The sequence below is a fragment of the Aphelocoma coerulescens genome, chromosome 15 (assembly GCF_041296385.1).
Source record: "Aphelocoma coerulescens isolate FSJ_1873_10779 chromosome 15, UR_Acoe_1.0, whole genome shotgun sequence".
Taxonomy (NCBI): domain Eukaryota; kingdom Metazoa; phylum Chordata; class Aves; order Passeriformes; family Corvidae; genus Aphelocoma; species Aphelocoma coerulescens.
In genome coordinates this window covers 7,487,286-7,514,450 of record NC_091029.1, presented here as the reverse complement: position 1 = coordinate 7,514,450, position 27,165 = coordinate 7,487,286, and the positions used below count along the sequence as shown (strand labels likewise).

Below are 27,165 nucleotides of genomic sequence, written 5' to 3'. Positions count from 1 at the left end.
AGATAAGATTTGTCTGCCCAGCCCTCATTTCCTAAATGTATCATCTCAAACCTTCCCACTCACCTCTCCATGTCTGGAAGGTCCCCACACCATCAGCCTCAGCAGTTTCAGGGGCACAGGGGGCTCAGACAGAGCCTATGACTGTTCTCAGTCACTGCTAAGCCATGGTACCCAGAAGCTGCCAACCCTTCAAGAGTGAAGCCATGGGAACGGGCAGGTTCAGAAAGCAGATGCAAAAGATCCTGTTTTACTCCTCAATAAAAACTCTACCTTTGCAAAGTCTTTAGTTATCACCAGTCCAAAAAAAGCATTTAAAGGCTCTTAGATCAGAACTTCCATCAGATGTGCTTAATGACACAGCTGCAGTAATTCCTTTCTGAATTGCCTCTTCACTGAGACAATTAGACTTTATCTAGTTCTAGAAGTTCTGCTGATAACTTTGGTGACTTACAAGTGTCCAAGATAGGACATGTTAATTGGGTAACCATTGGACATAATCCAGAAGACTAAGTTTAAAATACCTTGAATATATAGCACTAGGTGGACATTACAAGGAAAAGCTGGACAGGCAGCTGTTCCTTTTCTCCGAGTCTACTACAGGAGTACTGTTACATACTAAATATATAAAATCCAAGTGCATCATAAAATCTAAGTGTCTGCTCCAATAAAGCCTTTCCTGTAAGAGGATTTTAGCTGACCACATGAAAGTGGCAGAAACTGCAGAAAGCATTGAAACTAGATAAAACTCTTGAAACTAGATAAAACTCTATCATGCTACAAATCAGTTTAGACCGAAGCAAGTAATCTCAAGGTAGATACAGCTTGATTCTATCTTCAAACAATTTAAATTAACAAATTCATTACTTTATCCCATCTTGGGCATTTGCAGTAATTTTACACATACCACGGCTTGTTTAGAATGTATCTGCAGTACAACACCTCTCTTTGCTTACACCAGTCTGGCTTCTCTCTTTTTTCTTTGAGAATAACAAGAGAGCAAGTCCAGGACCAAACAACAAAGTTCTGGCGAGGTTTTTTGCAATTGGGCTTTTTTTCTTCCAAGAGTAAGCAAATTTACTTTAAGAACATGCGAGAGAGATTAATGGTGCGTCATTAATAATATTTTGCTTTGCCATGTGATCAACCCTGATTATCTTCCTTTGGACAGTAGGCTGCATTACCCACAAAATGCAGATCCTTGAAACTGTCATTTCTTCAGAAAAATCTGAAGCATCAGATTTTTAGCATCAGAAAAAGGCCATTGTTTTCTGAGATGGGGAAGAGGAGAAAAGCAAGAGGAAGACTGATCAAACAGCAAAAAGCATCCAAGAAAAAAACATTCTCTGAGAAAAATTGACTACATACAGCCTTGGTATCGAATTGGGTTGGAGGGGGATATTGTTGTGGATGAAAACTAAAGAGCTTCCTCAAGTTTTAGAGCAAGAAAGAATGATCATTCCCTGAAATTTGAGGATTATTCTCCCTAAGAAACTGTCAATTAGCATAACTTTGAGCCCAGCAAAACTCGTCCGAACTACCAGATGTAACTGTGGCAACAAGATCCAGGAACCTACAATAAATATGATACAGTGTAAATAGCCCAGGCTTTTTCATGTAAATAGATAAAATACAAGAAAGACAGAAGACCATTTCCAATGGTTTAGATTCAATTTTTAGGTCTCTTCAAAGCTAGGAATGTTAGCAAATTCCAATGACTAATAAAATTAAGAGAAAACTAAAAGAAAAGAAACCACCACATCTCTCATGGAAGAACTATTAAGAATTTAAGAAATAATAAGACCACATTTGTGGATTTTTGCCATTAAAGCTGTGAAATTCTATTAACAGATCTAATCTCTATTAAGTTCCACAAATAGGTTTGAAATTGTTTCAAAACACCTACTCATTTAATAAATGAGATCTTTCTCGTGGAATTAAGTCAGTTTTAAAACTAAAATAAAGAGAACCAAATTTTCTTTTTTTGGCTACATCTCCCAGTGCATCTGTAACGTATGGTACTTTCATATATGGGAACATTAAGTCAGAGCTTTATACAACCACATTTACAACTGTGAATCACTACTTAAACATAAAATGAAGTTCTCTCCTCCATTCAGCATAGTGTGGGAACTTCATGAAAAAGCAGAAGACTCTTCCTTGCCCCCAACTTAGAAATGGCTGATAGGTGGCACAACAAATACATCATCATCCAGAGGATATTTGTATCCTAGAAAATACAAAAAGTAATGGCTTCCTATCACCTAAAGCCTCCCATCTCTGAAAAGTAAACCAACACACTGTAAGAGCCAAGTCATGTAAGGTGTTGGCAAGAAGTTACACCCTATACCAGGAAACACAGAATAACATTATGGGATTGAACACGGGGAAATGTGAGAAACATTATTTCCTTGTGAGGGAAAACTTATGAGGAAGCTGGAGTGAAATGGATAGGGAGAAGAGTCTTACAGAAAAGTGAAAATGGAAGACAAAAATTCAAGGAAAAAAGGGATTGAGGATGGAATGACAAATCCTAGTCAAGATACAGACATGACACCTGGGAAATGAAAGTTCATCACAAACAGGAGAGCACTGAGCTGAAAAGCTATAAAGTCACTGCCTACTGAAAGGATCCTAATCCCAACACCATTTCTGCCTCCCTGTATCTCCTTCCACTTGTGCCTAGCTATGAATAGCTTACTCCCTCCTATCCTAATATAAATAGCTCGAAGCTGCAGTACTAAATCCCAGCAAGAGCTTGAGACTCATGCTGGCCTGGGGTACTGAATGAAGAAAACAAAGATGATTCCATCTCTATATAGATGGGTCTTCAGGAGGGCAGTCAGTCACATTTTACCCTCTTGGAAAGCAAAGATTTGCTAAAGCCTCTCTGCATCCACTAACATACTACAAGGAACCATTAGAGTTGTGTATTATCTCCAATTAATTGCTGCACTATTCCCTTAAGTCAAATATTCCTTTAGGGTATGAACTGCTTGATGCAAGACTAAGCATGCAGAACACACTGTCTTAATATTAACTACCCATTGATGATGCATATTTTCAGAGACAGCATGAAAGGTGCTAAAAAAAAAAAATTAAAAACCTTCTTTCACCAAGAGCCTTATATTAGATCTGAAAAAAACACATTTGTTGAAATATATATAGTTTATAATTTTTACATTTCCTGCTATTCAATGACCTATTTTTTTATAGTGAAACAGATTATCCATTACTGAAAGCACATTTGTACTTATGTTCTGCTCATTTGTGTCAGCTCTGCAGCCATGACGTCCTCGACCATGTCCTCATCAGATCTCAGCCTGAGGGGCTTCAGTTTCACACCACACTTAGACAAATTCACTACGTTGCCTTGAGAATTCAGGTGTCCTTCCCCCCTCTAGTCCATAGCACTGAGCCATCCCAGACAGTCAATGCTGCATTTATTCTAGTCCCTAAAGATCCCACTGCACAAACAACAAACACCACCCCCTAAAACAACACATAATTAACAAAAAAACCCAACAGCAACACAGCTCCCCCCTACCCCTATGTCTGAGCTCAAATATCCTGCTTAAAACTACTGAGAGAAAATTTAAGTGAAGATATTACACTATTTCATTTTATGTCCTAACTCAGGCGGTGTGAATAATTGATTTCTCGGTTCGCCAGATTGAACTGAATTTGAAATAGCTCCTTCTCTTGCTCAAACCCTCTCAACATTTCATTTTGACATGACATATTCCATTTCAGACTTGTAACAAAAGCTGTGAAATGAAGGCCAGATTCACAGAAAAGAGAGGAGAAAGAGGAGCACCCCTTGATAGAAAAGCTCTGGGTGGCTCCTCCTTCTGTGCCTGTGACTTGGAGTAACAGCCAAGCCAAGGCAGCAGCTCCCTCGTGGTGACAGGAGCCATCCTGACCTCCCTTGCTATGCTCCTGCTGTCAAACATGAGCAGCACTGAAGGAAGAGAGAGAGCTTTTTGGGTGCACTGCCCAATGGGTTAGACTACATCTACCACAAATTGAGCATCCAGTGATGGGACCAAAGCAGACCTATCTTCAAAGCAAACAGCAAGACAACTTTCTGAACTCAAGTCTCCTGACAGACAAATCTCTTCTGGAGCTAACTCAAACAGATGATTGCAAGCAAGCTGGGACGTTTTTAATATCTTGGAATAAAGCAAGAGAAGAAACTAAGAGTGCCTGGGCCAGCAAACCCTGCAGTAAGCACCTGCCTGAGATGCCAGAGGGATGATTTACAGTCTGTGCTGAATTGGGTTTCCCACTCCCTGGGCCCTGATCAGCACATGTTGGGATGAAGGGCAAAGGATGCCTTATTTTCTCTGGTTTGTAAATCTCAGTATTTTTATAGCTGAAACTATTCAACTTTTTTTTGCAAATAGTTAATGTCAAAACATTCCCTGCATTCTTTTATAGTAGTAACTACATGCGTATTAAGCATCATTCCTGCCCAGCACTTCTCTTGAGGATGAAGCCTTCATGTCCATAGGAATGAGAGCTACGAAGCAAGATCTTGTGTTTTCAGACATGCTGCACTTTCCAGCAAGAAATGAAAAAACAGGGATAGTCCGTTCTTGTATGGAGGAGGAAGGAGGAACAAGGATAAAACAGGAAACATGAGAACAGTTATTCAAAACTTTCTGCTTTGCCCAGATGCTAAGGCAGCTGAAAGCTGCCAGGGCAGCTGATGAACACCAGGCTAGATGAAAAATCGGAGTTATCATGTATTTTAAACTTGTTCATAGGACTGCTGAATTCTCCCACAACTTCTTGAATCTATTTTTGTTATTAAATGACTAATCATATTAAAGGGAAGAAAGAGAAAGCACATTTCATTAAAGGATTGCTGAATGAGTGGAAATACCCACTGGAGTCCCTAAAAATACCTGAATGCTTATATACGCATAATCCTGAACTGACAGAGATGTGCTCCAGACTTTTTGAGATAATAACTTTCTTACTTAAATAACATCTCTATTCCTCATAAGACCAAGTGATTCATCCAAGGTCACAAACAGCTGATGTCTCTTGACACCAGATTACACTTGGTGACAGGTCACATGTCTAAACGTAAAGGTGAACTCCGCCTCAGAACAAGGAGCTGCAGCGTTACCAAGAGACAAGACACAGATTGTCTCTGACTGATGGTGTCTGGCTCCAGGAGTCAGAAGCATTTTGTACATCCTGCTCCTAAAGTGCCACAAGTCCCACATCCCAACCCTGCCCTTTCATTCAAAATATGCTGCTTGTCATGAGATCTAACCTCTGTAGCACAGTACAAGTCTGTTAAACACAATCGAGTTTCTAAGAACTTGCAATTAACACAGATCCTTTTTCCCAGTATATATGGAGACAAATAAGCTACTTCTAATGAGGAATAACAACTATAAAACCAAAAAGTGTTCCACACTTGTTTTGGGTTTTTATTCACGATGCTGATTACCTACACCCTAACAGTGCTCAGACAAAGAATGTAGTTTTCCTTTCTAAATTGCCACTTCTCCTTAATTTCTACAGAAACTTCTTCAACAGCCTACTACATATCTTATGAGCACTGAAGTAAGTATTATCAGGTTTTGCCAAATTAGATACTGAAATTATTAATAATTTACTGGCACTTTTAGCAGCATGGTAAAAAACAGCTTTCCTGTCAGATCTTAGTCCACATCAGACACTGTGGTAATTATCCTCAGAATCTAAATCATTATAATAAAAACAAAATAACCAGACTGAGTGGAAACTAAAGACAAATTTTAACCTTTGTAAGTTTTCTCACTTTCATGCAAAACCCTGCCTGTATATTGAAGGCCATTGAAACAGAGCTACTTAATTAGAGATGATAGTAAAATTAAGAAGAGTATCCATGCAAAAAGTGAGGAAAAAGAGGCATCTCTAAGCCCCTCTTTCCACATGAAGGATTTTATATCATGTTCCTTGCTTTCTTTATAATCCCTCCAGTTGTTTTTTTCCTCTCTACACTGCCCCCACCTAAATACAATCACTATGGAAAATAAGCTCATTATAGTGCACCATGGGTAAGCAACTGCAGTCAAAAATGAATCAATTGATCCAAAGCTCCATATTGGTGGCTGCCATTTGCAACATGAGGACAGCTTGATGACATTCCCCATAGACAGTGACCTGAACTGAGAAGAGATTGTCTTGACAAGTTTATGCTACCAGAACAAATGTTGATTTTCCTCATCTTACAGCCCATCTTGCCAGGAATCCCTGCTACAACATATTAATCTTAATTACCATGGTTATATTACACTAGATTCTTTTGTTTCTACATTAAAGCTAGTTACACAAGGGATGTGGCTGAGGACTTGGCGATCATGAAAGAGGCAAATTCATCAATATCTACACACCACCTTCTCTCCAGGAAGCGTTAACACAGTTACTACCCTATTTTAAGTTATTTTACTTTGCCTATATAGATGAAGCTGACAAGCAGCCTCTTTTCATTTCTTCTTATTTAATTTTGTCAAAGAATCTTTCCATGACTCAGCTGAAGTCAATAGAAGGACACAATTAACGTGATTTTGTCTGAAGTTTGTCATAGGAGATTTATGTTGCCATAACAGAGATTTATGCAATGATAAAACTGTACTATTATTAAAATTTCTACAGTGTATCAGTAACACAGATTACAGAAGTCATCTCCTACAGGGGAAAAGCAAAAGCTGCTACAAAAACATTTCTAGGCAGTGAGCATTAATACAATTTGAATTTCTTTAAGTAATGTGTTTCCATGCAGCATTCTGTGTACATTGAGTAAAATCTTAACCTTTGATTCTTAAAGTACGATCGATACATTCAATTTGTTATGTAATGAATAACTTCCTTCTATGAAAACTATTCTTCTGTAGTCTTTAAAATGCTCTAACAGACTTTCTGTATTTATACTTACATCCTAGAGAATTCCAAAGAGTTTCACAAATCACATTTTCAGTACATCTTTACATATCTTCTCCCATTTAAAATATTTGCTATTTCAGACCTTAGCAAACTGAAATAATATAAATACAAGGAGAGGTAATAAACCATTAAAAATAAAAGCCTTTAAGGCAAGTTTAACAGGCATCTCCAGTGCTCTTAAAATCACCCCTGTATGTGGGTCATCTCACAATAAACTTGCGCAATTGATCGGATCGTATGCAACAAAATCCAACCCCAAATTCTTATAAAAGCTCACATTTGACTAAGATTTGTTCAAGGTATATTCTACTCCAACAACGTGATTGTATGCCAAATTTACTTGTCTGTCTTCCTCATGCTGCTGTTACAACAGCAAACCAACAGCCCTGCCTCGTAAGGAACCTTACCAAACAAAAGAGAAACACATGCTTTAGTAAGAGAATAGGCCACGGGAGCTTTAATAAATATATTGCAGAGATACAGAAAACAAAATCAAATTATTGCCCTGAACATCCTCTGACCCCAAGTTCAGATAATGATTTTTGTGACAGGGATCCATTAAGATCAAAGCATATTTTGTGATTTATCATAGTTGCTCTCTAGAATTAGCAAAAAGGAGACTGCAAACCAGAAAAGGACAAATGTCAGGGGAAAGAGAGATCATATTTAAAATTCCTTCCATTCCACTGGAGTAGTAACCCAGCCTTCAGAAATTGTTGAGCCTCTGAAAGAGAGTTATAACCAAAATTCCCAAAAGGATTAAGAAAAATGGGAAGGGAGCCAGCAAACTGAAGTTTTAGGTACCAAACATTCTCTTCACTAACTCACAAGGCATGAAACTGGCTCATATTATTTGGCTTTGGTCCAAAGCAAGTCTAATTTCTCCAATTCAGACGGAAGAAAAACAATGTATACAAAAGTGACACATGTAATGCATATATTTCATAGACTTCAGGATTAAAATACGTAATTGGTTTCTTGGGAAAACACATTAAACACCATGTTAGTGAGCCTTTTGTTTTCAGGTAGGCATGCAATTTGCTTCCTTCCCAGAGCCCTGTGTAAGACATCACGTACTCTCCTTCCCACTCCATGTTTCAAGCCAAATGTATAATGCTGCGTGTCCACTACTTTCCATAAAAATCCCATATACAGAAAGCACAAAGTAACAGACACTAGAAGAATGAAGTCTCTTCACTGCACCATTTTATCTGATCATACTATAGTATGCAAATCCAACTCATATATGAGCCAACACCAGTATTCAGACTAAGCTTGCTTCCTGTGTGTCCTTAGCTTCTCCCAGGAGGACTCTGCTTTTAGGGACTGATTCAACCATCAACTTTTCAGGGAGGAAATAACAGCGGGGAAAGCACTTAAGAGAAAATATGGCACTTAGTGAGCCAACTGTGATACGTGGAAACATCCAATGCCATCTTTGAAGTGTTTCCAAAAAGTGCTGTTATTAACTATTCTGAACCCAGTCCTATTCCATGGCAAAATGGTTTCCTACTCTGAACAGTGTGAAAAGTAAAAAATTCCATGGGATTTCTTATGTCCTGCTTCACATTGTTTAATTTGCAAACTGAAAGACTGGCTCTTACAGCTAATTTTTAAATTTTATCTGGAGTTGTGGAAAAGCCATTTTTGGATTATTGTACAATATTAATACTACTAATAATATTCATACATATGACCTTTATTCATAACATAAATAGATAGCAAAAATATGCTCCCCTAAAAGAAACATCACTGACAGTTTACAAGACAAGCATCAAGTTACAACTACTGGTGAGAAAACCTGGCCTAACTTCTTTTTCAAAAATATTAACTTTACAATAGAGCTAATAGTTCCTTAACTTCAAAGTTAAGATCTAGAATCATTCGCAAAAGAACCACCACACTCTCCCTGCATTCTGCTTAGCATGCAGGCTGTCCTTGCCATTATTTGCAGAACAGACATTCATGTTAGTCCAACCACAAGGTATTATCGGTGCAAACAAACTTCAATATCCCCCACAAATTGCATCTGCTATAGAATAAAATAAAAACCTAAGTACTCACTGTAGGGTGAAGGACCTCAGTCCAACCAGTGGACAGATGCACCAAACAAGTCTGTCACATTTTGGATCAACATGTAGGTAAAATTAGTAGACTAAGATATAGGCTATACTGCTGAACTAAGGTAGGGCTGAAAAAAAAACCTTGACAGAGCACAGCCAGTTTTCCTAGGACACCAGTCAGCATCCAGAGCAATTCCAGAGAACAGGAGTGCCCAAGTGGTCTGTCAGCTACGTGCCACTGGAATACCACTACATGCCACCAGTCTGCTGGAATAACTGCTGTGGATCCCACTCATCCATTCCTAGACTAAGGGCTCATCAGATTGATACTGCAAGTCTAGGGAGCAACAGGCCATTCCCAGAAAAATATAATTCTACTGTAAAAGGTTTTATAAAAAGAATGAACCCACTCTCAACCAAAATTCTCCATGCTCTAAAGGGGTCTTCAGCAACCCTGGTGGTAAAAGCAGGATGAAATCTGTCCAGCAAATACTGTTAGTGTGCAATGCACAAATTAGACCACAACCAATACTGCAGGTATTATCAGATGTATTTCATTTATAAAGAATCACAATCAAATATTTTCTTTTTTTTTTTAATACTGCTTGCCTATGTTTTTGTGGATTTTTAGTCAAATTACAGCACTACATTGTTACAATATCATGTCGAGATACTGGGGCTTGTAAAAGTGAATCTCTGTAATTTCTGCATGAGAAAGAAGTGCTGCAGTTTCCCTGAACATCAGAGTCCTTTACATCACCCGTTTTCTTAAACACCCTACAAGCTACCAGAAGAAAACTAAAGGCCATTGCTACTGTAAAACTAATCAGGGTGTATTTTCTCATTTGCTACCAGGTAAGGGAACTCTTCTCTTTGTGAAGATTATCTTGAGTGCCTCTTTAATTTCCTTTCCAATGTTTTTGGCAGAAATCCTTAGAGATGCAAGACACAATGAACACAAGAGAAAAACATGCATTTTGAAGTGCAACCGCATATTCCTTAAACAATCTATCTGCCAATTTTAAATTAAATACAGGAAGACTCCACAATAAGTTTATGAAAGGAAATGAGATTTCATTAATTGGGCCAAAGCAGCTCTATTCTAACCTTGTCTTGATTTGTTTTCTACTCTGTGGTATTTGTGGATATAAAATGTACCTGCAGGTTGAACATATCCTGTGACAAAACTACAAATAATGATTGCAAACCAATGAACTTGACTTATGTGTTTGGAATTAAGTTGCATTAACTGCATTCTGCTCAGGAATACCTGCATGACCAACAGAATTAAATGGCAATTTAATGAGTTATCAGCCTCTAACAATCTTTTGAGCCCTGAAAAGTTAAGCCCAAACTGAACAGATTAATGAACTTCCAGCTGGGCCCCAGATCAAGACTATGATTTTGGATTGCATGATCACATACTTTCTACATTGTAAATGGGCAGGGGTGGGTGGCTGTATCAAAACAAAAGTGTGGGAGGGGAAAAAACCCCTTTTCTTACCTGTTGCTTAAAATGTAAGAGAATACATTACTGAGAGTTAGGAGAATTAGGGCTGTGACACTGGAAGCAGCTGATGACAGTGATGCAAGTGGAACTGGGAGAAAAAATAACCCATGAGAGTGCAGCAAAGTAAAAATAGAAAGCTACTACCTGGAGTTGTAACTGTCAAAAAGAAGTGTGACAATGTGGCTTGATAATTCTCAGATCACTGGATTCTTTATCTCTTGGATTCGGTATCTTTCTCCTTCAACTGCCAACCCTTCCCAGCAGTTCTTCTTCTTGACCTCACAATCCATGAATAAAACACAGTTTCAGTCTTGCACCCTGTCATCCATTCATCACTCTGCTAAGTCCCTTAGCTGGCTCTGCCTCCCAATTTATGCATCGTAAAATTCTGTACACGTTTAACAGAGCAGCAATTTATAAATAGCTTTTATTATACAAGGCAGGCTTGATGCTTAAACAGGAGGCCAGAGATACTGGCACTCCAACTTTTCACTCTGCTGTTCCTACCAATTTCTCCCAATTAGCCCTCCTCAAAGAACGTTAATGGTGATTTGTAATTATCTTTTCTCTTTGATAAGGCTACTTCTTTAACAGTGACCAATACATTCTGTTTGTATGTGAAATAATAGAAAAATGAAGATACCAGGCAGTTATCTCCCCACCGAGTCATAAACCAGCCACAGAGAACCATCTGTAAACAACAAAGCAGGAATGTTTCAGTGACAGACTGAACCCAAGCCGTGCCACTGAAACATTGGGTGAAGCAAAGGATCAGGATATGGATTTCATATCTAGAAACCACTTCTGGGTACCAGAGGATGACAGCCTTCTTGCATCAACTATTATGGCTTCTTGCCAAAATCAATTCAAGCTTGCCACTTTCTGCACACCTGAGAGGAATAAAGAAAAAAGAAAGAGGGCTGGCACTGAGGAGAATGGCCAATGCTGCAGAATGCTGGAACTGATGGCTCCAGAAACAGGTGAAGTCTACAAATTTGTACGGGAAGAGAGGTAACGCAGTCTCAAGGATCTACAGGGTAGAGGCCACAAGCTAGCTCCCCTTCCCTTGATTAATGTTATGCATTGATGGAATACCCTAAAATAGCTGAATAATAAAGAAGTTGTATGCTAATGTCTCTCCTCTAAAAGATCTTCCTAACAACCTCTTCCTCTCCTGACTCGGTTCACTCTCTGGCTTACCGGTTTTTGTGCAGCTATTGATATACTAGATACAAATCTTCCCCACAGCACAAGTTGCAACTATGCTTTTTTAAAATTAATCCAAAACTGAGGCTCTGTAGTGAAATTTTAAGTAAATTATAGGGAAATATTATTAAGAAATGTAAGAACTCAAAACATTTGCTACTCAATTACCACCTTCAATTCTACCTGAAAATATTTAAGAAAATTATTACTGCTGAGCACTCTGAGACCAGTTTAAGACAGCCACTGAAATGACAAGTTGACCCTGCACTTAAGTACTTAAATCTTTTTAAGGTTCACAGCCCACCCATCCCTCCTTGAGGTATGATCTGACACACAGCCAAGAGGGAAGGCTGTTTAGAGCTTTAATAGCACAGAAACCCATTTGCAATTGCTCTTTTCATTTGTCCTCTACAAATCAGTCAAGGACCCAAGCTCTTGAAGAAATACTGCTGAATTGAACTCTGGTATTGCTACAATTGTTCAGCAGCAAGGCTGCACACAGAAATAATACCAAGGACTAAGAAACTTCACGGCATCCCAGTAAAAGACTGATAAAGAAGAGAAAAATGTGCAGAGAGCCTTAGAATGATTTGTGCTCAACATGTGCTGAGCCTGTCTCTACCCTGGGCTGGTGGGGAGAGCTGGGGATGCTCCACAAACCTCCCAGCCCCATTCTCTATTGACTTGCACATTTCTCTGTTCAGTGTGTGCAGCAAGAATGCCACTGCACAGCAAAGAAGAGAGCACCAGTCATAGCTCAGCAGCAGCAAAGGAGGCTACCCAGCACTGGGGAAGCAGAAAGAGAGAAAGCTATCATGAGCAAGTTCTCCCAAAACTCAATCTCTCTTCTTCAACAGAGATAAGGAAAAGAGAAAGGTGGCAGGGACAACAAGGTCAAGCATCGTCACATTCCATTAAAGTTCTCACTTTGTTGTAAGCTCAAAGTCTGTTGCTCTAAAATGAGGAGCTATTAGCGATGTTCATTTTGGTGGAAATCAGGACAATTCTACCCATCAGAGGAGCAACATCCTGAAAGCCTTTTCAAATCAAATAAAGAGGGACAAAACACAAACATTAATTATTTTTAGGAGGAAATCTGTTACATTTAAATACATAAATCACTGTGGTTGTGACAGAAAATGACTGGGCTTAGCAACTCTTTTCTGATCAGTTCCAAACTGAGAATATCTACTTTAGAGTGCAGATGTGCAATTCTTTCCATGAAGAGGTCACACATTCCAAAAAGGCACAGAATAGTATTATTATATAGTCCTACATTACTTCAAAGCTTCGTCCCAATTTCTGTGTGATTGGCAGCACACAGTGAACAAGCGAATGCATCTGTAGTTTACTGCAGTTATCTAGCTTTTGAAAGTGCTTCATAAAGTCTTCATCTACCAGGAGCACAATTCTCTAAATATCCCAATTTCTTTTTTGAGTGTTTTAATTCTTTCAGGACATGTGGGAGAGGCATGTGTTTATTACTGGTCTGTTCTACTCACTGATACTGCACCCAGGAGAATAAATATTTGTAATTACCCAGCAATACCTTTTGTTAAGCACAGCACCTCAGACACTTGACAAGTATTAATTATGTCTTGTTATACAGAGATAATATTTTTCTCAAAAGAGATGAAATAATTTAGGAGAATTTGTCTACAATAGGATTAACATGGAACTGTTGCAGTTCCTGCATCCAGAAATCTCTGTGCACCTGATAACCACCTATAACCACCTACATGATATTTATTTATTATTTTGCAAATATCTAGTTCCATTTTAGAGTAATACTCTACACATGAGACAACCTCATTAGAAACATTACACTGTAAGTGATAAAAACCAAAGGAGATGGAGTCCAAAATTCAGATTCTAGTAGGCAAGAAAGCAATAGCTGAAATTAATTCTTTACTGAACTCCTATGACTTGAATAGAATGCAAAGTGCAGCAATTATATTCAAATATGATGAATACCATAATTACGACTTCAGAGATAAGTGGAAATATTTTGAGAAGCAGTAGTTCAACTAAAGCCGTATTTAAAATAGGGAGTGCTAGACTTTACCTACTGTAGAACAGTTGGGGGATTAACAATACTTGTATTTGTAATTGTTTATGTCTAACATGTGCTCTTTTGGAATTAGACAAATAACCCTCCGTGTCTAATACACTGCCATTAACAATTGCTCCTACAAAGACATCAAACTTTTCTCTCTGAATCAAGGAGGAAGTACGCAAGTGTTTGCAGGGACACCTCGTTTTTCCTCAAAGACCTGTAAAGATGAGGTCTTCAATACTTGTAGAGAACATCAATGATAGTAACTTTAAAATATCAGAGAACAAGCAATGAAACCTTTCCTGGTAATATAATTTCCTTTGAGGTTATTGGAAGAGGGAATTTAGGCAAGTTTACAAACAATCAGGAAAAAATAACACAGTTATTACAAATTTTGATGGGGAAACTTATCATCTATAAATGAAATAATTTCCTCACACAACTTTCTTTTTTAACATATAGAAAACGATTGCAGGAGAATGGCACTTTATCTTCACAAGTTACAGGGCCAGAAAGTCACAAGAGGCTGAAGTGATTTTCAGCTAATGTGGTACTCCTGAATGCGAGATGAACAACAGGTATTTCTGAGTTCATTTCCTTCATTTTCGAGTCACTTCACTGCGCACTAATACAGAATTTCATGACAGCCATAATTCGAAGGCTGCTCATAACAACTGGCAGGAAATTCCATATCAATATCATCTGTCACTTTCAGCAGGGAGGATGGAATTTTCCAGTAATCTTTACTAAGTATTTCTACCAAAACAAAAGAAGATAAGAAACCTTATTCCAAGGAGTTTGGGATTTAGTAGCCAGCTTCCAAGTCTATGTGTTTGAAACTGGCAGAGATGGTAATTCTTCTGTTTAAGCCAAAGCAAAAACTAACCATACATGTCTTTCTGCCAGTATGCAGACTTTGATTGCAAAGGCTGCCCTATAAGGAATATACTGAAATTTGTGACAAGAACACAGCTTAGAAAGACAGAACAGAAGAAGAATAAATGTGAAGAGAGAAATAAGGATACATAGATCTGTTGTACAGCTCTTTAAAGAGAAGATAAACACAAGTTTGAGAAAAACGCTGAAGAAAGAACTGTCAGCAGTGGGACAAGAAAATCATGTAAACATTATGTTGGATAGACAAAGCAAAGAAACGTCAAGGACTTTCCAAGAGATCAGGGACAGAAAGGTATGAAGTATAGGCACAACAAATTATGCTTCTGCAATCAAGAGGACAGTTTGCATTACAGAAATAAATATGAAGCACTAGCAGAAAAAAAAGAGTGTGTGGGTGTTAGAAGACAAAAGCACAATGTTATGTAACTACAACAACAAAACCCCACAAATGTGTAAGCCCACACAAAACCTCACAGATCCTAATTAGAGTGAACAGGGCTGACCCATAGTCATATTTTCTTTCATACATTCAGCCAACAAACTGCAGAGAATTCCAGCAGCTAGAATTGACAGTGACATTTTAAGTCAATGAGAATCTATTTTACTCTTCCTCCCACAACACAAATGAATAGTAGTGCTAATGAAATTCCACTCCTATTAGAAATTGACAAAACACAATCCTGCATTTATCCCTTCCAGCAAAATTTGCCATTTAACAAACTCAAACTATTCTGAAACACCCTGTGGTCACAATATGACAGAACAAAATGCCACCTGCTCCTGCACTGCCCTTCTTCCAATTAACTTGACTTTAGTGGACCAAGATAAATTTTTATCTACTGTATTTTATACCTACACTTTTGAATGAATCATATTAACAGTTACCATTTTAGTCACAGACTTTAATACAGTCGGGTTATTTAATTCGCATTTGATCAACTCTTTCTGACAGAAGATAGGCTTCTATTCATTACATCAAAATAACTTGCTTATAGAAATAAAAAAAACCCAACCCATATGCACTGTTTTCCAGTGCCATCTTCTTCAAATGCCAAGGAAGAACTGACGGGATTTTGGACCAAGACGCAAAATGTAATCTCTGCACATTATTATTCAGAAAAAAAAAATTGAGAAAATATTCTTATTACCCTCATTTTAAATGAGTTCTCAGAAAGGCTAGATAACCTTTTCCTATTTAATTGTGGTATACTAGGAAAGAAGCCCTTTGGATCTCTCAATGAGAACTGTACAGAGAAATAATTCTGTGTTTCAGGCAAAAATAGCTGTAATATTAATCAAGCAGGCAACAAGAGTGGAAAATAAATTTAAAAAAAAAGAATAGTGTTATGCTGTGAGCTGCCTGTTCTCACAAGTTAATCAGGGTGTGATCAGTTCTCAGTGTAACACCCCAAAAGCACTGGATGATGCAGCAATGCTCTCTCCTCGTACGGTGCTATACAGAAAAAAGGAAGCCAAGAGTCTTCCTACTTAAACTGACCTGCCAGACAGTCCATTAGCCATTAGCAAGTGTGAAAAATTCCATGGTATATCTGCTTGACAAATTCCGTTGTGAGTGAAGACCTTTTTTCCACAGGCTCTACATTTGTCTGTAACTCCTTCCTTCCAACCCAGAAAAATCATGCACACCACTGAGTACAGGCTCAGCTCATAAGTCACCTAACACAGTATAAGCTTGCAAGATCTCCCACATTTGGGAATTCACCTTTGGGTGGGATTAGAGACAATAAAGAAATGCAGAATGGTATCTTCAAAATCCCATGGGTTTTCTTATTTAGCTTCCTTTGATGTAGCTTTAATAGAACTGAATGCTGTATTACAAATGTCACTACTTTTTATAAAAACAAACAGCTTTTTTTGCTATTCTGTAACTCCAGACATGTGCTCCATCCCTTGTTTCCACCATCATCCAGCTACAGACTTCAAAGCCTTCTAATTCCTTTCTAGATTTTGCCTTCTAAACATCAAGTATCAATGCCTCTAAGATATCTTCTTTTAACTTCAATACAGTCTTCCTCAGTCTCTTAGTACTTAATAACTGGATCTACAATATCTCACCTAGTGCCTTGTCAAGCTTATTATCCCACAACTCTGCCTGCCCTGAAAGTCTGACTTTCCTTTGAAATGGCATAAATAATAGCAACTCTTTACCATATAGTATTTATATAGTAATGGAAATTGTACAAAACTTCGATCCCAAATACAAAGCTAGGATCTAATTCAGATCTTATGTAAACTCTAACAGGAAGTATTACTTCTGTGATGTTATTTTCAATATAATGTCCTACTGTGTGAAAATAGCATGACTAGTTCTGAATTCCAAACAGCAAAGATGGCCATGAAAAGCCAGAGAAGCTCTGTGTCAACCACAAACTCATAGCAAAGACCATGCTTATATGGGCTTAGTACTATACCACAGGCATAGTTACTGCAATGCAGCAGTCCCAGGGTCAACAGAGGAAATCCATTCCACAGAAAATCATTCCAGAAACATACCACAGACATCTTAACCATGGTTTACAGCTTTTAATTACCTGTAGTGGGTACTACAGAACATTATTCCAGTATTCCTATCTTTCAGAAAGTCTAGACTCTCCAGTTTCTGTTAATGAGAAGAACCTGCAAGTTTTGGCACAGCAAGATCCATTATGTTGAACTTTTAAAAAGAATTTTTACAAACCTTCAGCTTCAGTGATTGGGAGAGAAACATCCACCAGTGAAAGACAGACATAAGTCAAAGGATGAGTTGTATATATATTTCCACCTGCTGGCAGAAAGGGTTTACACAGCAGTAGTACGCTTCTACAGCGGTTTAAGTCTGGACTAAATCCAATAAATCAGCAGAATTTTTTTTCATGTTAAAAGAATAACATAAAGCAGCATTATCCTTCAATGTCACTGGCACACAAAGGGTATTACAGAAAGTCTGCTTTTGATGAGGCTGCATACCTCCAGGTCTGGGGGCATAATATTAGTCTAGCTGATGTTTACTTATTTATGTGTTTTTTAATTAACAACTGAATGCTACCAACATGCACGTCAGCTTCCCAAAACTGTAAGTAACAAGCTTAAATTACTACATGCAGAAACATGTAATGATAGTTTTAATCAGGTCCAGTGCTCAGCGAAGTGTTTTTCAGTTGGATGTTTATTTGAAATTAAAAGGTGTTCTAAAGCAGCACTCCAAGGAATAAGCTGTATTCACCACCACTGAGCTGCTACAACATGGAACCAACTGCTCACATTTCTCCAGAACTGATGGTAGAGAACCATGATAAAAATGCCAAAAGAGCCTCCATTGTCTATAAACAGCAAGAATGAACCTCTGTTCTCCACTACATGAACAATTAGAGGATTTCCAAGTACAGACAACACACTCCCAACCTCACTTAGGGGTTTTTCCACACCATGCCCTCCAGGCTTTCATGACGCCACTTTGGGTTCATAATCAATCAGTGGCTTTTTTTCAACTATAGTACTTGAAAGTTTAACCTTCAAGTCCCAAGCAGTGCGAGCTAAAAATTTCATGGAACAGGATAAACTGCATCATCTCTACTGCAGGACTGTTCAAGAGGCATGAAGAGACTAGTTCACTGGTTAGCAAGCACTTACATTCTACAGTCCTTTCATAAAATTTAGTTGGAACGTTGAAATGTCTGCTTTCTCTCCCTTCTGACCTTGATGACATGTGTGACAAGGCTGTTTTCAAACATCCTTCTAAACTCAGCTCCATTAAAAAAAACTTCTTGAAAGTTATAATACTGCATTAACACATGCTGGAAAGCATCTAATCTTTGTGCTGCCCCCTGTTATCTATAAATACCCTGAGAGTGACGTGCAACTATCAAACAAATACAAACTTCCTCCAAGAATGCTGAAAATTTTATCTTTGTCACTAAATGAAGTGTTACATCTTTGTGCCAAAATATCATCCTATACATGTATATAGAAAAATGTGAAAAAAATCCCCAGCAAATATTTTCACAAATGCCTAGTGCCAAGTGAAAAAATGCTCAACACAAGAAGTACTGCGATCCATTACAGCATTATGAAGTCAGTCTTCTGTTAGCTGTCAGTTCGGATTCTGTACAGATATCTTGAGAAGAAATACTTTAGGAAAGCAAAGAATTACCATACAATAGGCTACAATTCAATTAAAAGAAAGAACATGCTGAAGATAATGTCAACAATAGGATATGATAATGATCATTTTAATGAGATAAATAGGCCCTCATATCCCCAGTCAAAAATGCCCAAGATCCATCTTGGCAATGGTAGGGAGCAGTGGCAAGAAACAAAGTCTCCCTTTCTACTGATGTGGGTGATGCCAAAGCTACAACAATTACTGGAATTCCAGTCAGGAAGGAGAGGAGGAACAAGCGATGCTTTTAGCTTCTGAGACAGATCAGGGCACGTTTCCCTTCTGCTCCTGAGAGCACTGTTCCAGGGAAACAATCCCTGCCAGAACTCTCATGGGACAACGCATCTCTGCAGTTGTTCATGCATAACGCTCCAGATGGAGGAAGAATTCAGCTTTAAATCTAAAATGCAAAGGGGACTGTTTTATTAGAGTCTAAATGCTCTTGACTTCACGGTATAGGTATTTTAAGAACCTCTGTCAAAATTCAACAAAGTCATCAGGCTTTTAACAGGAAGACCCTACACTTAAGTTGTGCAAGGTAAAGTCTCACAAAATTCTTATTGACAATTTCCAACAAGTTTCTACAACAAAGCTGAAAATCACTTTTGGAAGACTTGTTCCATGTACATCCCTGTTGAAACCCAGCACCAATTTATACACCATATATAGCTTTAAGGAAAAAAAAATTCAAAAAAATCAATGCTTACCGTAAGGCATGAAAGTTTACAATGGAAGAATAATACTGAAAATACAAGAAACCAAGAAAGTACCCAAAGCCAAATAAAATTGCCTGTTGTCTTTTATAAAGTATACTTTTTAAGAAGAAGTATAAAGAAGAAAAAGTTTTAAAAACAGTCACCATGGGATGGTGCAGCAGCTAAATTGGTTGCATTTCAATTCCATCTGTACCTGTTCTGTGAGGATATACTTCTGAGGGGAGGCTTATTAAGGGGCAGGTATTATAACATTTTTCTAAGCTAATGCTTTGTATTTCTTGTTTAATTATTTTCATCATCTAAGTTTCCTTTATCCACTTGGAAAGGCCTTTAATGGATCTAAATAAGAAGAGAAAATTTGTCTAATATTTATGTCTTGTCAATTCTATAGAGATGTTGCTGTAAGAAATTTAGATCAAGAGATTGAGTCCTAAAGTTTTATTCACTGTAGTTTTAATAGACCATGCCCATCTTACTCCACTATTGCCAGAGATGTCTCCAAGAACACTGAATGAACATTAAAAAGGCCTACCATGACTCTTGCTATGAAAGTACATATTAAATTGTAAACTTTTAATCTCCTCACTGGATCCATATGGGAAATTTGGTATGGCATCTGGGAATACGCCAGCAAAGATATGACAGAGGAGTTGCATTGCATGTTTGGCCAGAATGGAAACGCTGCCAGATAGATCTCAAGGATCAGAAGCTGCATATTTGTTTTCAATACTAATGTGTGCAAAGATGTACAGCTCCATTGATAGGTGTACATTAGCATGTTTCCACATGCATATCCCAAATACAGATTATCAGTCCTTTGAGTCCAGAAGAGTATCCAGGTTTTGAATACTAATGCATTTCAGATGAAGCAGGTTTTCTCCAAGCCATGAAGCAGAGAGCAAGGCAGCACACAATGATGTATCATATAGACTTCTAAGGCCAACCTTAGCCAGGCAATTCAATGAAATTCTACTTCAGACAGGTAAGCTATTTTGCATACTTTTAGTAGACACCCTACTGAAAAAATCTGCCTGTTTCAGAAATCAGCATTACAGTAGTACTGATGCTCACTAAAGTAAAATATAATTTTTTAAACCATACCTGATCAAACCATAAAATACTATTTATAGCAATACAACCTATCTTCTGTTAGTGCTATGTAGCTACACAGTGAAGTGGAGGAAAATAACCACAGCCTGTCACAGCACTGCTGCAGAGCACCAGGATTGCTCCTGTTGCTGTCATCTTTGTTAGGAGAAGACCTGAGCATGTATGGGAGCAACTCCAACATCCCAGGGGCTGATCATCCAGACCTCATCTGGGTTAAGTGAAAGAGCTCAACTCTCCAGCTGGCATCAATAAACCAAGACGAGTCAAAGCAGCACCAGGGCAAAATCCCCATGCTTTCAAACAGGCCACCATTTTAAATTAGGAATTAAGTGATTCCAAATTTCCATCAAGAAATGTAAGAAATTAAATCCATGCATATTGTACATAAGAATCCAACATACTTTTTGATATCTATTCAACACCACCAAAGGCACTACCACGGTGTAGATAACAATGAAGGCAAAAGTAGGACTCAGCAGCAATTCTGGAAGGCTTGTATGATCATTAACTAAAGATGACCATGTAGAGGTAAATTCTCAGACACACAACACAAAGTCATCAGACTTAGTTTGTAAACCATGTCATGCAGAGACAATAGCAAAACTTCCCATTCAAGATAAATAGACTTGGCATCAGATAAACCAGATAAAAATATTTTCCAAGAGCTACAGATGAAAAATACCTAATTGATATCTACATATAATGTACACTATGTGGAGGGGGAATTCCTTTCTAAAATTACTTAGTTCAGATTTGTTTGTGTGGCAAATGCTTATAAAACAAAATGCTAACTTTGGCTAATTTGAGTATTTGGGTCATAGCTTGTGCTTCCCGTATGTGACAAAGACTCTTACACGCCCAAGTCTTAATTTAATAAACTTAACCACAGACAACGTTTTAAAAAATAGCTTACTCACAAGAAATATCAAGCACATTAAGTAAGAGTTTGATTAATGTATAGTAATCCATCAATTAAGATTAATTCATCACTGTTGATCATTCCAGAAAATATGGTAGAAACCCAAAATAAGCAGCCATAAATTTACAAGCAATGAATTAGGGAAAGAAAATTAATTACAAGGAAAAAAAAATGTTCCTAACAGCTTGAAAACACCCAATCTGGATGGCTGAGGTCTGAAATCTGGCAGTCTGGAACACATTTCAAATCAAGTTAACTCCATTTTGTATACCACAAGAAAAACTGACCATTTAAATCACACAACTACAGTTCTAGAGATGACTATTTAGTATTAATTTCTGAAAAGGCACTTATTTTTCATGTTTCACAAATCATTTCTGGGCAACCGTGGGCTAGAAGCTTATATGCCAAATTCACCTGTAGCAGCATCTTCATACAGGGGATTAAAAAAAAAAAAATCTTATGACAGTTATTGCATAGCAAATACAGCATCTCACTGTTTGAAATGCTTACCTTTGTAAAAAATAACCTTTTTCTTAAATGACATCCACGAAAATGCTACTAATAATAATTAACCTTTTATTAAAAGTTGAGAACTAATACACAGTTTTGAAACCTACATGCATTCCGGAGATGACACGCTTCCTCTCCAATCCAGATTCCCTGTTCACATGACCAGTAATACCTGCAATGGCAGAATTTAGCCATGTCTACCACTACTCCAATAGGTATTCATCCCACAACACTCCCTTGTGAGAAGGCCTTCTGTCTGCTCAGACCTACTCCTACAGACAATATAATAAAACACACTGGAGTATATAATCAAAACAGTTCTAAATAACCAATTTTTGTGGTGCAATGACTTTCAGAGCTGTAGGTATTAAGAAACCCAGTATGCTGGCACAACAGAAATGGTTACAACTTCTTTCTCCTACTTAGGAAATACCTTTTTTATCCATAAACAAATAGTACAATAGTTACTTAGTTTTCATGAAACCCTAATTAAAGCAGACTATTATAAGTGTTTTTTGAAAGAAAAGTCTTCACATTCAGACAGTATAATGTTACTCCCACTGAAAGCCACAGAAATGCTACTGCTGACCTCAGTGGGAGTAAGAGCAATTCCAAATGGCTCCAACTTTTTAGATTTTCCACCACAATGTCTATTGCACAGAAAGGCAATTCAATCTCATCACTAAAAGCCACAAACCAATAACCAATCAAAATAAACCTAGAATTGCTTTATAAGTTAGCAGTCTCAGTCAATGAGTTGCACTTGTAATGACCAGCATTCTTTAGGGCTGATGAGCAATAAACTAAAAGCACCATCATTCTGAAAATGTATGGCTCTCCTGATTAAGGGTGACATACTCTTTAAAAGGAATATCAAGAATACCTCACTTCTGAAACAAGAAATCAGTCTTAGTCATGAACTCTGTAAAAAAGCCCTTTGGTAATGATAGGACAATTAGTACTGTTTCTTCAGAGTAGAAAAAGCAGAAAGATTTTAAAAGCTGTACATTCCTTCACAAATATACTGCAAAATAATGACAGATATATGTTTGTCATGTCTCTACCAACAGCATTTCATTTGATTGCCTGCTACCTTTTTACCTAATTTTGAATGAGTAGTCAGGCTTTTTGGTAAGAGATAACACCTTCTGTTCCTGTCACTTTATTCCCTTTCACCCCTACAATCATTTTCCTTTGCTCTAAACACTACAAGATTCACCTCAGGGTGACTATTACAGCGACAAATCCCCTAAGAAATCTCCCACCTCTTCTGTATTGCTTAGGATATTCAGAAGCAGTAGCTTTCAGTTTTGATTGTACTGTGTAAACTGTACTCCCATCTTTTACCCAAAAATGTACTTTCCCTAAAACAAATTTAAAAGGAGACTAATAAAAAGAAATGAAAGCTTTTAAAAGTTTGAATTATTCAATCAATTTTATTCATTTAGACAGTACAGCTGTCTTCTGGTTTCAGTAATTTAAGAGACCAGGCTTTTTAAATTATGTTCCTTTATCCCAATGTAAATGACTTTTCCTTGTGTAAGGAAACTTCTGCCTGGTTAGGTCTCAGTAATGACTTCTCAGATCAGTGAAAGTCATACAAATTAATAAATTGCTTGGTCTTTGCCTACGTTGACTGTGTTGTTCTGCCAAGGGCCCTTCACCTACAGCGAGGAGGTTCTGCCACGGCAAGGCCCACACCCCACCACGCCCGTAGGTAACTACTGAGTTTAGAACAGTGCAACATTCCCGTGCCACAGATTTCTGCACACAGAGCTCCGAGAACAACCCCAAATGAAATCTGTCTGTACAGCTGAACACAAAACCGAGGGGCCGAGAAAGGGCAGTAAGGAGGTGGGAAGTCAGTTCACCTCTTGTCTAAAAGCCAGACAGAACAAAACATCTTGAAAAGGCCCATGTATAAAGTTTTGGAAGCTTTATTATTAGCTACATTATATGCAGTTGATCATTCTACATTTTGATTATAACAAACATTTGTTTTTATTTGGTGATTTGTTATTCCAAGCAGGCTAATTCAAACTCTTGCATATTTTAGCCATACTCAGTTCAAAAGTCCTTCTGCTTGAGAGAAAGGTCACTGCAGGATGTTACTATAAAAAGAACATAGCCTTTTATCACTTTGTTGGCTAAAGAATGTCAACTGTAAGACTTACTTTTTAAATCTTTCTATTTACTGTCCCAGACAATTTTGCTTTCTTGATTTCATACACACAAACACATGTAATAATGTAAGAAATGTAAGAAATTTTGCCAACTCTTACCACCCTTTCAGGCGGGTTGTTAGGCCCCTCCCCTTGTTCATAAAGCACAACTCAGTTACGGATATCCCTGGAAAACATAAGAGGCAGATCAAACTCTGAACAAACTCTATAACCAGTGTAACTGAAGGATTGTTGACCTGAGGAATGACACAACATCCATATACAGCCCAACACGTGCCAAAACTGCACTGCTATTCCTAGTTCAAAACACCTGAAGTCAAGGCTTTCATCAGCCTGTACAGTTCCTGCTTCCCAACATCAAAGTTCAAGGCTGAAATTTCTATCTGGTTTGAATGCTCTAGCATGTGGAAAAGTTTCAACTGAAATCTCTGGGTCATAAAATCCAAAAATCACTTGTTTTAAGTGTACTGTAATGAGATGCAAAAATAGCCAAGATGCTTCTCCTTACTTTCTCTTTGCTTAAATGTATTCTTCCTGGATCATACACCTGGTTCCACTGACCTAATACTTGTTTCATACACAAAAGAATATTTTCTACAGAACACAAACATATATGAAGTTACAAGGAAGCTGAAGCATTTTTCATATTGAGTTAACAGTAATACAAAGTTTTAATTCCCAAGGAATACAAACACTTTCTTGGGCTACATTTTACCATGTTTTGATCAATTTTTTCTTTGTGTTTATTTTAACTCCAAAAATCATAAATTTCCAACTCTTTTACCTGCCTTTCTTTCCAAGCTAGAAATACACCCAATTCCATAGGTACACTGCAAGTTGGAAGTCACACCTTCAGTGTAGAATACTACGAGTGAGCACCACTGGGGCTGACAGGAGAGAAGAGGATAAATTTTACCCTAAACTTAAAATCTAAAAAAATTTAGATCTCAGATCTCTCTCCAGAATGTTTAAGTTAAAAACAAGAAGAAAGCAACAGGCTGGAATAGTCGTACCATATAATTCTTGATTATCACTACATATTGGGCAGACACAGAGAAATAAATATATAAATCAATCAATCAATCAATCAATGCCCAAGTGTAGCTATAGTACTACAATGCCAAAGCACCACTGACCATTGGCCCTTCTACTGCTGGCTACACTGGATTTGTAGGACAGTCACACTGACATAGAGGGATTTACAGCAGTGATTTAAGTAATGAATATCACAAATAATTAGGGGTTGTTTTTGTTGGGGGGGGTTTACTGTTCTGGATGAAGAGTGCTCACCCACAAGGCCTCATCTGAACCCACTAACACCAGAGAAAAACTGACGAACACTCAGATCCACAAAGGATGTAAGTGCACTCAGTGGGAAAAACAGCTTCTTATGCCTAAGAAACTGATTTTTTTTAAGTGATCTAAGAAAGACGAACACAACTAGCTGCAGACTGCTTTTATGAAGGAAGACTTTGGGGTTTTCCCCACAATTCTTGTAAGCAAGTCAGCATTTGGCTGCCTACAAAATTCCATATCTTCTCCCCACATGTCGTCACCTTCCATGGTAAATTTTATGTTTCATTTCACAATTTACAAATTGTAAGACAACACTATGTCTTGATACAGTAATTCCATTGCCTTTAGGATGACACAACGAAAATTTAGCTAATTACTAACAGGATGCTTTATTTATCTTCAACTCTTGACAAGTAAATGCTTTTAAGTGCTGCAGAACAAAGGAGAAACTGCATCACAAACACAAAACACACAAGCAAGTAGAGCACGTACATGGGAATTCAGTTTGTCACAAAATGAAATTCATTAAAAGGGTCATGTTGTTCCAGAAACAGCATGGAGGGAGATGGTATAATCATAAAAAATGTGTTGAATCAGTACAAATCCAACCCCAGGCAAGAATTTTCCTCAAAAGTTTCATTTTTATTAGCAATTCAGACTTTGCCTGATGAGCAATTCAATCCAGAGGTCAGAAGCAAAATCTTGCCAATGCTTGCCCTTTTAAAAACATTTTTCCAAAGAATAAAATGAACACACAATTTCCTCTAATCCAAAAAAAATGCGGTTATAATAATAAGCAGAAATAATATTAAACAGACATCAGCAGGACAATACTATGTATTAAAAAATGCCACTTAGTAGCTTGATAAAATTTTAAAACATTGCAATAAATCCGAAACTGCACTTCTAAAATTATTTTTAATTGAATATGTCAATCCTGTATGAGCCATTTTAAAAGCTTCTACTCTCAAAACAAGTGGAAAATTATGGCGTACTTAAAAAAAGCAAATAATCAGTGAATTTCTTAATGATGATGTAAGAAAAGCAGAAGTTGACAGTAAGGTGATTTAATGTAAGTTTTCAATGAAGCAATGTATCACTTGAGCTACAAATCTGGATACCCTGCTCCCTACATATCCCTGTAAGACCTGACAAGAGTTCAGGCAGAAACTGTAATTATCTATAACTTACATTTATGTATGCTATAACTTCTTCTCTTTTGTGAGCAACTTTGCTCAAAAAGTGTCTTTAACATTCTGGTAATTTACATCTGATTAAAAATTCATCTCTTTCCATCATCTGAAGATGCTTATGGGAAGAGAAATTCAAGCATACTGTAAAAATTTCTGATGAAAAAAATCACCTACTATTAAAACAGATCCCTAACTTTTTGCAATGTCGTATTCTTAAAATTGCAAGGGGTGAGGATTCAGTGTGATTTTGGGTATCTCTATACACTACAGATGAGTGAAACATTAGCTAAGTCAAGCAGCAGAGCAAGAGAACAAGCTTTCCAGCCTTCACTCATAACCTTGTTTAAAAAGTTTAGTCTGCCAAACTCTAGGTCCCTCAAGGTCTGAATTTCTCAGGAACCA

The 27,165-nt window shown here is 37.6% G+C and overlaps 1 protein-coding gene across 2 annotated transcripts in view; it reads right to left on the bottom strand.

Annotated features, from left to right (window-relative positions):
• The window catches only part of ARVCF (ARVCF delta catenin family member), a 259,867-nt gene that overhangs the window by 219,937 nt on the left and 12,765 nt on the right, over positions 1–27,165 (bottom strand). For both annotated transcript variants that reach the window (XM_069030537.1, XM_069030538.1), the window contains exon 3: positions 24,374–24,440. The gene's annotated coding sequence lies outside the window, so the exon portion shown is untranslated. The remainder of the gene's footprint in view (positions 1–24,373; positions 24,441–27,165) is intronic.